The sequence below is a fragment of the Hyla sarda genome, chromosome 4 (assembly GCF_029499605.1).
Source record: "Hyla sarda isolate aHylSar1 chromosome 4, aHylSar1.hap1, whole genome shotgun sequence".
NCBI lineage: Eukaryota > Metazoa > Chordata > Amphibia > Anura > Hylidae > Hyla > Hyla sarda.
The window spans coordinates 21,676,612-21,689,142 of record NC_079192.1 but is presented as its reverse complement, the minus strand read 5'-3'; the positions used below and the strand labels follow the sequence as shown (position 1 = coordinate 21,689,142).

Genomic DNA, 12,531 nt, shown 5'->3' with positions numbered 1-12,531 from the left:
AAGGAGGAAAAAGACTTCTGACCCCGACGTGATTTGAACACGCAACCTTCTGATCTGGAGTCAGACGCGCTACCGTTGCGCCACGAGGTCAACTTGCACTATGAGCTCTCACATTGATTCAGGACCTTTGATTTCATATCCTAGAAAGACATTTCCATGGACAGCTTTTTTCCATGGACAGCTTTTTGTTCCAATAAAAACATTTCCAAGAAACAACCAACCTTTAAAAGTTACCTTTTTAGCCTTCTTTAATTTCTCCCCCTAAACTGAGGCTATCGGCAACTGCCTATCTGATAGTCCTGTCTTGCTCTTGAGAAACATTTCAGAAAGAAGACTGAGACAGAAGTAGGAAACTTAGGAAAGCTTATATTCGGAAAAAATTGACATGAAGGCCAGTGATACCCTTCTTGAAGAAGGACTGAGAACTGGTTAAAATTAGCAGATTAAGAGCAATGTTTCTGTGCTTAAGCAAGGAGGAAATGGACTCCTGACCCCAACGTGATTTGAACACGCAAACTTCGGATCTGGAACTAGATGCACTACCGTTGCGCCAAGAGGTCAACTGGCACGAAGAGCTATTGATTCAGGACCTTTGATTTCATATCCTAGAAAGACATTTCCATGGACAGCTTTTTTCCATGGACAGCTATTTCTTCCAATAAAAACATTTCCAAGAAACAACCAACCTCTAAAAGTTACCTTTTTAGCCTACTTTCATTCCTCCCCCTAAACTGAGGCTATCGGCAACTGCCTATCTAATAGTCCTGTCCTGCTCTTGACCTTCTTAGCCTTCTTTCATTCCTCCCCCTAAACTGAGGCTATCGGCAACTGCCTATCTGATAGTCCTGTCTTGCTCTTGAGAAACATTTCAGAAAGAAGACTAAGACAGAAGTAGGAAACTTAGGAAAGCTTATGTTCGTAAATTCTTTTTTTACATGAAGGCCAGTTATACCCTTCTTGAAGAAGGACTGAGAACTGGTTAAAATTAGCAGATTAAGAGCAATGTTTCTGTGCGTAAGCAAGGAGGAAAAAGACTTCTGACCCCCACGTGATTTGAACACGCAACCTTCTGATCTGGAGTCAGACGCGCTACCGTTGCGCCACGAGGTCAACTTGCACTGTGAGCTCTCACATTGATTCAGGACCTTTGATTTCATATCCTGGAAAGACATTTCCATGGACAGCTTTTTTCCATGGACAGCTATTTGTTCCAATAAAAACATTTCCAAGAAACAACCAACCTCTAAAAGTTATCTTTTTAGCCTTCTTTCATTCCTCCCCCTAAACTGAGGCTATCGGCAACTGCCTATCTGATAGTCCTGTCTTGCTCTTGAGAAACATTTCAGAAAGAAGACTAAGACAGAAGTAGGAAACTTAATAAAGCTTATGTTCGTAAAAGATTGACATGAAGGCCAGTGATACCCTACTTGAAGAAGGACTGAGAACTGGTTAAGAGCAATGTTTCTGTGCTTAAGCAAGGAGGAAATGGACTCCTGACCCTGACGTGATTTGAACACGCAACCTTCTGATCTGGAATAAGACGCGCTACCGTTGCGCCAAGAGGTCAACTGGCACTATGAGCTCTCACATTGATTCAGGACCTTTGATTTCATATCCTAGAAAGACATTTCCATGGACAGCTTTTTTCCATGGACAGCTATTTGTTCCAATAAAAACATTTCCAAGAAACAACCAACCTCTAAAAGTTACCTTTTTAGCCTTCTTTCATTCCTCCCCCTAAACTGAGGCTATCGGCAACTGCCTATCTGATAGTCCTGTCTTGCTCTTGAGAAACATTTCAGAAAGAAGACTGAGACAGAAGTAGGAAACTTAGGAAAGCTTATATTCGGAAAAAATTGACATGAAGGCCAGTGATACCCTTCTTGAAGAAGGACTGAGAACTGGTTAAAATTAGCAGGTTAAGAGCAATGTTTCTGTGCTTAAGCAAGGAGGAAATGGACTCCTGACCCCAACGTGATTTGAACACGCAAACTTCTGATCTCGAACTAGATGCACTACCGTTGCGCCAAGAGGTCAACTGGCACGATGAGCTCTCACATTGATTCAGGACCTTTGATTTCATATCCCAGAAAGACATGTCCATGGACAGCTTTTTTCCATGGACAGCTATTTCTTCCAATAAAAACATTTCCAAGAAACAACCAACCTCTAAAAGTTACCTTTTTAGCCTACTTTCATTCGTCCCCCTAAACTGAGGCTATCGGCAACTGCCTATCTAATAGTCCTGTCTTGCTCTTGACCTTCTTAGCCTTCTTTCATTCCTCCCCCTAAACTGAGGCTATCGGCAACTTCCTATCTGATAGTCCTGTCTTGCTCTTGAGAAACATTTCAGAAAGAAGACTAAGACAGAAGTAGGAAACTTAGGAAAGCTTATGTTCATAAATTTTTTTTTTACATGAAGGCCAGTTATACCCTTCTTGAAGAAGGACTGAGAACTGGTTAAAATTAGCAGGTTAAGAGCAATGTTTCTGTGCTTAAGCAAGGAGGAAAAAGACTTCTGACCCCGACGTGATTTGAACACGCAACCTTCTGATCTGGAGTCAGACGCGCTACCGTTGCGCCACGAGGTCAACTTGCACTGTGAGCTCTCACATCGATTCAGGACCTTTGATTTCATATCCTGGAAAGACATTTCCATGGACAGCTTTTTTCAATGGACAGCTATTTGTTCCAATAAAAACATTTCCAAGAAACAACCAACCTCTAAAAGTTACCTTTTTAGCCTTCTTTCATTCCTCCCCCTAAACTGAGGCTATCGGCAACTGCCTATCTGATAGTCCTGTCTTGCTCTTGAGAAACATTTCAGAAAGAAGACTAAGACAGAAGTAGGAAACTTAGGGAAGCTTATGTTCGTAAAATTTTTTTTACATGAAGGCCAGTTATACCCTTCTTGAAGAAGGACTGAGAACTGGTTAAAATTAGCAGGTTAAGAGCAATGTTTCTGTGCTTAAGCAAGGAGGAAAAAAGACTTCTGACCCCGACGTGATTTGAACACGCAACCTTCTGATCTGGAGTCAGACACGCTACCGTTGCGCCACGAGGTCAACTTGCACTGTGAGCTCTCACATTGATTCAGGACCTTTGATTTCATATCCTAGAAAGACATTTCCATGGACAGCTTTTTTCCATGGACAGCTATTTGTTCCAATAAAAACATTTCCAAGAAACAACCAACCTCTAAAAGTTACCTTTTTAGCCTTCTTTCATTCCTCCCCCTAAACTGAGGCTATCGGCAACTGCCTATCTGATAGTCCTGTCTTGCTCTTGAGAAACATTTCAGAAAGAAGACTAAGACAGAAGTAGAAAACTTAATAAAGCTTATGTTCGTAAAAGATTGACATGTAGGCCAGTGATACCCTACTAGAAGAAGGACTGAGAACTGGTTAAGAGCAATGTTTCTGTGCTCAAGCAAGGAGGAAATGCACTCCTGACCCCGACATGATTTGAACACGCAACCTTCTGATCTGGAATTAGACGCGCTACCGTTGCGCCAAGAGGTCAACTGGCACTATGAGCTCTCACATTGATTCAGGACCTTTGATTTCATATCCTAGAAAGACATATGCATGGACAGCTTTTTTCCATGGACAGCTATTTCTTCCAATAAAAACATTTCCAAGAAACAACCAACCTCTAAAAGTTAACTTTTTTACCACACAACCTTCTGATCTGGAGTCAGACGTGCTACCGTTGCGCCACGAGGTCAACTGGCACTGTGAGCTCTCACATTGATTCAGGACCCATGATTTCATATCCTAGAAAGACATTTCCATGGACAGCTATTTTCAATGGACAGCTTTTTGTTCCAATAAAAATATTTCCAAGAAACAACCAACCTCTAAAAGTTACCTTTTTAGCCTTCTTTCATTTCTCCCCCTAAACTGAGGCTATCGGCAACTGCCTAGGACTGAGAACTGGTTAAAATTAGCAGGTTAAGAGCAATGTTTCTGTGCTTAAGCAAGGAGGAAAAAGACTTCTGACCCCCACGTGATTTGAACACGCAACCTTCTGATCTGGAGTCAGACGCGCTACCGTTGCGCCACGAGGTCAACTTGCACTGTGAGCTTTCACATTGATTCAGGACCTTTGATTTCATATCCTGGAAAGACATTTCCATGGACAGCTTTTTTCCATGGACAGCTATTTGTTCCAATAAAAACATTTCCAAGAAACAACCAACCTCTAAAAGTTACCTTTTTAGCCTTCTTTCATTCCTCCCCCTAAACTGAGGCTATCGGCAACTGCCTATCTGATAGTCCTGTCTTGCTCTTGAGAAACATTTCAGAAAGAAGACTAAGACAGAAGTAGGAAACTTAATAAAGCTTATGTTCGTAAAAGATTGACATGAAGGCCAGTGATACCCTACTTGAAGAAGGACTGAGAACTGGTTAAGATTAGCAGGTTAAGAGCAATGTTTCTGTGCTTAAGCAAGAAGGAAAGGGACTCCTGACCCCGACGTGATTTGGACACACAACCTTCTGATCTGGAGTCAGACGTGCTACCGTTGCGCCACGAGGTCAACTGGCACTATGAGCTCTCACATTGATTCAGGACCTTTGATTTCATATCCTAGAAAGACATTTCCATGAACAGCTATTTTCAATGGACAGCTTTTTGTTCCAATAAAAATATTTCCAAGAAAAAACCAACCTCTAAAAGTTACCTTTTTAGCCTTCTTTCATTTCTCCCCCTAAACTGACGCTATCGGCAACTGCCTAGGACTGAGAACTGGTTAAAATTAGCAGGTTAAGAGCAATGTTTCTGTGCTTAAGCAAGGAGGAAATGGACTCCTGACCCCAACGTGATTTGAACACGCAAACTTCTGATCTGGAACTAGATGCGCTACCGTTGCGCCAAGAGGTCAACTGGCACGATGAGCTCTCACATTGATTCAGGACCTTTGATTTCATATCCCAGAAAGACATGTCCATGGACAGCTTTTTTCCATGGACAGCTATTTCTTCCAATAAAAACATTTCCAAGAAACAACCAACCTCTAAAAGTTACCTTTTTAGCCTACTTTCATTCCTCCTCCTAAACTGAGGCTATCGGCAACTGCCTATCTAATAGTCCTGTCTTGCTCTTGACCTTCTTAGCCTTCTTTCATTCCTCCCCCTAAACTGAGGCTATCGGCAACTGCCTATCTGATAGTCCTGTCTTGCTCTTGAGAAACATTTCAGAAAGAAGACTAAGACAGAAGTAGGAAACTTAGGAAAGCTTATGTTCGTAAATTTTTTTTTACATGAAGGCCAGTTATACCCTTCTTGAAGAAGGACTGAGAACTGGTTAAAATTAGCAGGTTAAGAGCAATGTTTCTGTGCTTAAGCAAGGAGGAAAAAAGACTTCTGACCCCAACGTGATTTGAACACGCAACCTTCTGATCTGGAGTCAGACGCGCTACCGTTGCGCCACGAGGTCAACTTGCTATGTGAGCTCTCACATTGATTCAGGACCTTTGATTTCATATCCTGGAAAGACATTTCCATGGACAGCTTTTTTCCATGGACAGCTATTTATTCCAATAAAAACATTTTCCAAGCTTATGTTCGTAAAAGATTGACATGAAGGCCAGTGATACCCTACTTGAAGAAGGACTGAGAACTGGTTAAGAGCAATGTTTCTGTGCTTAAGCAAGGAGGAAATGGACTCCTGACACCGACGTGATTAGAACACGCAACCTTCTGATCTGGAATTAGACGCGCTACCGTTGCGCCAAGAGGTCAACTGGCACTATGAGCTCTCACATTGATTCAGGACCTTTGTTTTCATATCCTAGAAAGACATTTCCATGGACAGCTTTTTTCCATGGACAGCTATTTGTTCCAATAAAAACATTTCCAAGAAACAACCAACCTCTAAAAGTTACCTTTTTAGCCTTCTTTCATTCCTCCCCCTAAACTGAGGCTATCGGCAACTGCCTATCTGATAGTCCTGTCTTGCTCTTGAGAAACATTTCAGAAAGAAGACTAAGACAGAAGTAGGAAATTTAAAAAAGCTTATGTTCGTAAAAGGTTGACATGAAGGCCAGTGATACCCTACTTGAAGAAGGACTGAGAACTGGTTAAGAGCAATGTTTCTGTGCTTAAGCAAGAAGGAAATGAACTCCTGACCCTGACGTGATTTGAACACGCAACCTTCTGATCTGGAATTAGACGCGCTACCGTTGCGCCAAGAGGTCAACTGGCACTATGAGCTCTCACATTGATTCAGGACCTTTGTTTTCATATCCTAGAAAGACATTTCCATGGACAGCTTTTTTCCATGGACAGCTATTTGTTCCAATAAAAACATTTCCAAGAAACAACCAACCTCTAAAAGTTACCTTTTTAGCCTTCTTTCATTCCTCCCCCTAAACTGAGGCTATCGGCAACTGCCTATCTGATAGTCCTGTCTTGCTCTTGAGAAACATTTCAGAAAGAAGACTAAGACAGAAGTAGGAAATTTAAAAAAGCTTATGTTCGTAAAAGGTTGACATGAAGGCCAGTGATACCCTACTTGAAGAAGGACTGAGAACTGGTTAAGAGCAATGTTTCTGTGCTTAAGCAAGAAGGAAATGAACTCCTGACCCTGACGTGATTTGAACACGCAACCTTCTGATCTGGAATTAGACGCGCTACTGTTGCGCCAAGAGGTCAACTGGCACTATGAGCTCTCACATTGATTCAGGACCTTTGATTTCATATCCTAGAAAGACATTTCCATGGACAGCTTTTTTCCATGGACAGCTATTTGTTCCAATAAAAACATTTCCAAGAAACAACCAACCTCTAAAAGTTACCTTTTTAGCCTTCTTTCATTCCTCCCCCTAAACTGAGGCTATCGGCAACTGCCTATCTGATAGTCCTGTCTTGCTCTTGAGAAACATTTCAGAAAGAAGACTAAGACAGAAGTAGGAAACTTAGGAAAGCTTATGTTCGTAAAATTTATTTTTACATGAAGGCCAGTTATGCCCTTCTTGAAGAAGGACTGAGAACTGGTTAAAATTAGCAGGTTAAGAGCAATGTTTCTGTGCTTAAGCAAGGAGGAAAAAGACTTCTGACCCCGATGTGATTTGAACACGCAACCTTCTGATCTGGAGTCAGACGCGCTACCGTTGCGCCACGAGGGCAACTTGCCCTGCGAGCTCTCACATTGATTCAGGACCCTTGATTTCATATCCTAGAAAGACTTTTCCATGGACAGTTTTTTTCCATGGACAGCTATTTGTTCCAATAAAAACATTTCCAAGAAACAACCAACCTCTAAAAGTTACCTTTTTAGCCTTCTTTCATTCCTCCCCCTAAACTGAGGCTATCGGCAACTGCCTATCTGATAGTCCTGTCTTGCTCTTGAGAAACATTTCAGAAAGAAGACTAAGACAGAAGTAGGAAACTTAATAAAGCTTATGTTCGTAAAAGATTGACATGTAGGCCAGTGATACCCTACTTGAAGAAGGACTGAGAACTGGTTAAGAGCAATGTTTCTGTGCTTAAGCAAGGAGGAAATGCACTCCTGACCCCGATGTGATTTGAACACGCAACCTTCTGATCTGGAATTAGACGCCCTACCGTTGCACCAAGAGGTCAACTGGCACTATGAGCTCTCACATTGATTCAGGACCTTTGATTTCATATCCTAGAAAGACATATCCATGGACAGCTTTTTTCCATGGACAGCTATTTCTTCCAATAAAAACATTTCCAAGAAACAACCAACCTCTAAAAGTTACCTTTTTTACCACACAACCTTCTGATCTGGAGTCAGACGTGCTAACGTTGCGCCACGAGGTCAACTGGCACTGTGAGCTCTCACATTGATTCAGGACCCATGATTTCATATCCTAGAAAGACATTTCTATTGACAGCTTTTTTCCATGGACAGCTTTTTGTTCCAATAAAAACATTTCCAAGAAACAACCAAACTTTAAAAGTTACCTTTTTAGACTTCTTTAATTTCTCCCCCTAAACTGAGGCTATCGGCAACTGCCTATCTGATAGTCCTGTCTTGCTCTTGAGAAACATTTCAGAAAGAAGACTGAGACAGAAGTAGGAAACTTAGGAAAGCTTATATTCGGAAAAAATTGACATGAAGGCCAGTGATACCCTTCTTGAAGAAGGACTGAGAACTGGTTAAAATTAGCAGGTTAAGAGCAATGTTTCTGTGCTTAAGCAAGGAGGAAATGGACTCCTGACCCCAACGTGATTTGAACACGCAAACTTCTGATCTGGAACTAGATGCACTACCGTTGCGCCAAGAGGTCAACTGGCACGATGAGCTCTCACATTGATTCAGGACCTTTGATTTCATATCCTAGAAAGACATTTCCATGGACAGCTTTTTTCCATGGACAGCTATTTCTTCCAATAAAAACATTTCCAAGAAAAAACCAACCTCTAAAAGTTACGTTTTTAGCCTACTTTCATTCCTCCCCCTAAACTGAGGCTATCGGCAACTGCCTATCTAATAGTCCTGTCCTGCTCTTGACCTTCTTAGCCTTCTTTCATTCCTCCCCCTAAACTGAGGCTATCGGCAACTGCCTATCTGATAGTCCTGTCTTGCTCTTGAGAAACATTTCAGAAAGAAGACTAAGACAGAAGTAGGAAACTTAGGAAAGCTTATGTTCGTAAAATTTTTTTTACATGAAGGCCAGTTATACCCTTCTTGAAGAAGGACTGAGAACTGGTTAAAATTAGCAGGTTAAGAGCAATGTTTCTGTGCTTAAGCAAGGAGGAAAAAGACTTCTGACCCCAACGTGATTTGAACACGCAACCTTCTGATCTGGAGTCAGACGCGCTACCGTTGCGCCACGAGGTCAACTTGCACTATGAGCTCTCACATTGATTCAGGACCTTTGATTTCATATCCTAGAAAGATATTTCCATGGACAGCTATTTTCAATGGACAGCTTTTTGTTCCAATAAAAATATTTCCAAGAAACAACCAACCTCTAAAAGTTACCTTTTTAGCCTTCTTTCATTTCTCCCCCTAAACTGAGGCTATCGGCAACTGCCTAGGACTGAGAACTGGTTAAAATTAGCAGGTTAAGAGCAATGTTTCTGTGTTGAAGCAAGGAGGAAAAAGACTTCTGACCCCGACGTGATTTGAACACGCAACCTTCTGATCTGGAGTCAGACGCGCTACCGTTGCGCCACGAGGTCAACTTGAACTGTGAGCTCTCACATTGATTCAGGACCTTTGATTTCATATCCTGGAAAGACATTTCCATGGACAGCTTTTTTCCATGGACAGCGATTTGTTCCAATAAAAACATTTCCAAGAAACAACCAACCTCTAAAAGTTACCTTTTTAGCCTTCTTTCATTCCTCCCCCTAAACTGAGGCTATCGGCAACTGCCTATCTGATAGTCCTGTCTTGCTCTTTAGAAACATTTCAGAAAGAAGACTAAGACAGAAGTAGGAAACTTAATAAAGCTTATGTTCGTAAAAGATCGACATGAAGGCCAGTGATACCCTACTTGAAGAAGGACTGAGAACTGGTTAAGAGCAATGTTTCTGTGCTTAAGCAAGGAGGAAAAAGACTCCTGACCCTGACGTGATTTGAACACGCAACCTTCTGATCTGGAATTAGACGCGCTACCGTTGCGCCAAGAGGTCAACTTGCACTGTGAGCTCTCACATTGATTCAGGACCTTTGATTTCATATCCTAGAAAGACATTTCCATGGACAGCTTTTTTCCATGGACAGCTATTTGTTCCAATAAAAACATTTCAAGAAACAACCAACCTCTAAAAGTTACCTTTTTAGCCTTCTTTCATTCCTCCCCCTAAACTGAGGCTATCGGCAACTGCCTATCTGATAGTCCTGTCTTGCTCTTGAGAAACATTTCAGAAAGAAGACTAAGACAGAAGTAGAAAACTTAATAAAGCTTATGTTCGTAAAAGATTGACATGTAGGCCAGTGATACCCTACTTGAAGAAGGACTGAGAACTGGTTAAGAGCAATGTTTCTGTGCTTAAGGAAGGAGGTAATGCACTCCTGACCCCGACGTGATTTGAACACGCAACCTTCTGATCTGGAATTAGACGCGCTACCGTTGCGCCAAGAGGTCAATCGGCACTATGAGCTCTCACATTGATTCAGGACCTTTGATTTCATATCCTAGAAAGACATTTCCATGGACAGCTTTTTTCCATGGACAGCTTTTTGTTCCAATAAAAACATTTCCAAGAAACAACCAACCTTTAAAAGTTACCTTTTTAGCCTTCTTTAATTTCTCCCCCTAAACTGAGGCTATCGGCAACTGCTTATCTGATAGTCCTGTCTTGCTCTTGAGAAACATTTCAGAAAGAAGACTGAGACAGAAGTAGGAAACTTAGGAAAGCTTATATTCGGAAAAAATTGACATGAAGGCCAGTGATACCCTTCTTGAAGAAGGACTGAGAACTGGTTAAAATTAGCAGGTTAAGAGCAATGTTTCTGTGCTTAAGCAAGGAGGAAATGGACTCCTGACCCCAACGTGATTTGAACACGCAAACTTCGGATCTAGAACTAGATGCTCTACCGTTGCGCCAAGAGGTCAACTGGCACGATGAGCTCTCACATTGATTCAGGACCTTTGATTTCATAACCTAGAAAGACATTTCCATGGACAGCTTTTTTCCATGGACAGCTATTTCTTCCAATAAAAACATTTCCAAGAAACAACCAACCTCTAAAAGTTACCTTTTTAGCCTACTTTCATTCCTCCCCCTAAACTGAGGCTATCGGCAACTGCCTATCTAATAGTCCTGTCCTGCTCTTGACCTTCTTAGCCTTCTTTCATTCCTCCCCCTAAACTGAGGCTATCGGCAACTGCCTATCTGATAGTCCTGTCTTGCTCTTGAGAAACATTTCAGAAAGAAGACTAAGACAGAAGTAGGAAACTTAGGAAAGCTTATGTTCGTAAATTTTTTTTTACATGAAGGCCAGTTATACCCTTCTTGAAGAAGGACTGAGAACTGGTTAAAATTAGCAGGTTAAGAGCAATGTTTCTGTGCTTAAGCAAGGAGGAAAAAGACTTCTGACCCCCACGTGATTTGAACACGCAACCTTCTGATCTGGAGTCAGACGCGCTACCGTTGCGCCACTAGGTCAACTTGCATTGTGAGCTCTCACATTGATTCAGGACCTTTGATTTCATATCCTGGAAAGACATTTCCATGGACAGCTTTTTTCCATGGACAGCTATTTGTTCCAATAAAAACATTTCCAAGAAACAACCAACCTCTAAAAGTTACCTTTTTAGCCTTCTTTCATTCCTCCCCCTAAACTGAGGCTATCGGCAACTGCCTATCTGATAGTCCTGTCTTGCTCTTGAGAAACATTTCAGAAAGAAGACTAAGACAGAAGTAGGAAACTTAATAAAGCTTATGTTCGTAAAAGATTGACATGAAGGCCAGTGATACCCTACTTGAAGAAGGACTGAGAACTGGTTAAGATTAGCAGGTTAAGAGCAATGTTTCTGTTTTTAAGCAAGAAGGAAAGGGACTCCTGACCCCGACGTGATTTGGACACATAACCTTCTGATCTGGAGTCAGACGTGCTACCGTTGCGCCACGAGGTCAACTGGCACTATGAGCTCTCACATTGATTCAGGACCTTTGATTTCATATCCTAGAAAGACATTTCCATGGACAGCTATTTTCAATGGACAGCTTTTTGTTCCAATAAAAATATTTCCAAGAAACAACCAACCTCTAAAAGTTACCTTTTTAGCCTTCTTTCATTTCTCCCCCTAAACTGACGCTATCGGCAACTGCCTAGGACTGAGAACTGGTTAAAATTAGCAGGTTAAGAGCAATGTTTCTGTGCTTAAGCAAGGAGGAAATGGACTTCTGACCCCAACGTGATTTGAACACGCAAACTTCTGATCTGGAACTAGATGCGCTACCGTTGCGCCAAGAGGTCAACTGGCACGATGAGCTCTCACATTGATTCAGGACCTTTGATTTCATATCCCAGAAAGACATGTCCATGGACAGCTTTTTTCCATGGACAGCTATTTCTTCCAATAAAAACATTTCCAAGAAACAACCAACCTCTAAAAGTTACCTTTTTAGCCTACTTTCATTCCTCCCCCTAAACTGAGGCTATCGGCAACTGCCTATCTAATAGTCCTGTCTTGCTCTTGACCTTCTTAGCCTTCTTTCATTCCTCCCCCTAAACTGAGGCTATCGGCAACTGCCTATCTGATAGTCCTGTCTTGCTCTTGAGAAACATTTCAGAAAGAAGACTAAGACAGAAGTAGGAAACTTAGGAAAGCTTATGTTCGTAAATTTTTTTTTACATGAAGGCCAGTTATACCCTTCTTGAAGAAGGACTGAGAACTGGTTAAAATTAGCAGGTTAAGAGCAATGTTTCTGTGCTTAAGCAAGGAGGAAAAAAGACTTCTGACCCCGACGTGATTTGAACACGCAACCTTCTGATCTGGAGTCAGACGCGCTACCGTTGCGCCACGAGGTCAACTTGCACTGTGAGCTCTCACATTGATTCAGGACCTTTGATTTCATATCCTGGAAAGACATTTCCATG

The 12,531-nt window shown here is 41.7% G+C and overlaps 12 non-coding genes across 12 annotated transcripts; all 12 read right to left on the bottom strand.

The window, feature by feature from the left end:
* Positions 1-18: 18 nt before the first annotated feature.
* TRNAW-CCA (transfer RNA tryptophan (anticodon CCA)) lies at positions 19-90 on the bottom strand. Its single transcript has one exon. It is a non-coding gene; the product is annotated as a tRNA-Trp (tRNA).
* Positions 91-1,038: 948 nt separating this feature from the next.
* TRNAW-CCA (transfer RNA tryptophan (anticodon CCA)) lies at positions 1,039-1,110 on the bottom strand. Its single transcript has one exon. It is a non-coding gene; the product is annotated as a tRNA-Trp (tRNA).
* Positions 1,111-2,519: 1,409 nt separating this feature from the next.
* Positions 2,520-2,591, bottom strand: TRNAW-CCA (transfer RNA tryptophan (anticodon CCA)). The gene has a single exon. It is a non-coding gene; the product is annotated as a tRNA-Trp (tRNA).
* Positions 2,592-2,993: 402 nt separating this feature from the next.
* On the bottom strand, positions 2,994-3,065 carry TRNAW-CCA (transfer RNA tryptophan (anticodon CCA)). The gene has a single exon. It is a non-coding gene; the product is annotated as a tRNA-Trp (tRNA).
* Positions 3,066-3,998: 933 nt separating this feature from the next.
* TRNAW-CCA (transfer RNA tryptophan (anticodon CCA)) lies at positions 3,999-4,070 on the bottom strand. Its single transcript has one exon. It is a non-coding gene; the product is annotated as a tRNA-Trp (tRNA).
* A 1,297-nt stretch (positions 4,071-5,367) lies between these two features.
* Positions 5,368-5,439, bottom strand: TRNAW-CCA (transfer RNA tryptophan (anticodon CCA)). Its single transcript has one exon. It is a non-coding gene; the product is annotated as a tRNA-Trp (tRNA).
* Positions 5,440-7,057: 1,618 nt separating this feature from the next.
* Positions 7,058-7,129, bottom strand: TRNAW-CCA (transfer RNA tryptophan (anticodon CCA)). Its single transcript has one exon. It is a non-coding gene; the product is annotated as a tRNA-Trp (tRNA).
* A 1,613-nt stretch (positions 7,130-8,742) lies between these two features.
* On the bottom strand, positions 8,743-8,814 carry TRNAW-CCA (transfer RNA tryptophan (anticodon CCA)). Its single transcript has one exon. It is a non-coding gene; the product is annotated as a tRNA-Trp (tRNA).
* A 272-nt stretch (positions 8,815-9,086) lies between these two features.
* Positions 9,087-9,158, bottom strand: TRNAW-CCA (transfer RNA tryptophan (anticodon CCA)). The gene has a single exon. It is a non-coding gene; the product is annotated as a tRNA-Trp (tRNA).
* Positions 9,159-11,021: 1,863 nt separating this feature from the next.
* Positions 11,022-11,093, bottom strand: TRNAW-CCA (transfer RNA tryptophan (anticodon CCA)). The gene has a single exon. It is a non-coding gene; the product is annotated as a tRNA-Trp (tRNA).
* Positions 11,094-11,491: 398 nt separating this feature from the next.
* TRNAW-CCA (transfer RNA tryptophan (anticodon CCA)) lies at positions 11,492-11,563 on the bottom strand. The gene has a single exon. It is a non-coding gene; the product is annotated as a tRNA-Trp (tRNA).
* An 827-nt stretch (positions 11,564-12,390) lies between these two features.
* On the bottom strand, positions 12,391-12,462 carry TRNAW-CCA (transfer RNA tryptophan (anticodon CCA)). Its single transcript has one exon. It is a non-coding gene; the product is annotated as a tRNA-Trp (tRNA).
* Between the last annotated feature and the right edge of the window lie 69 nt (positions 12,463-12,531).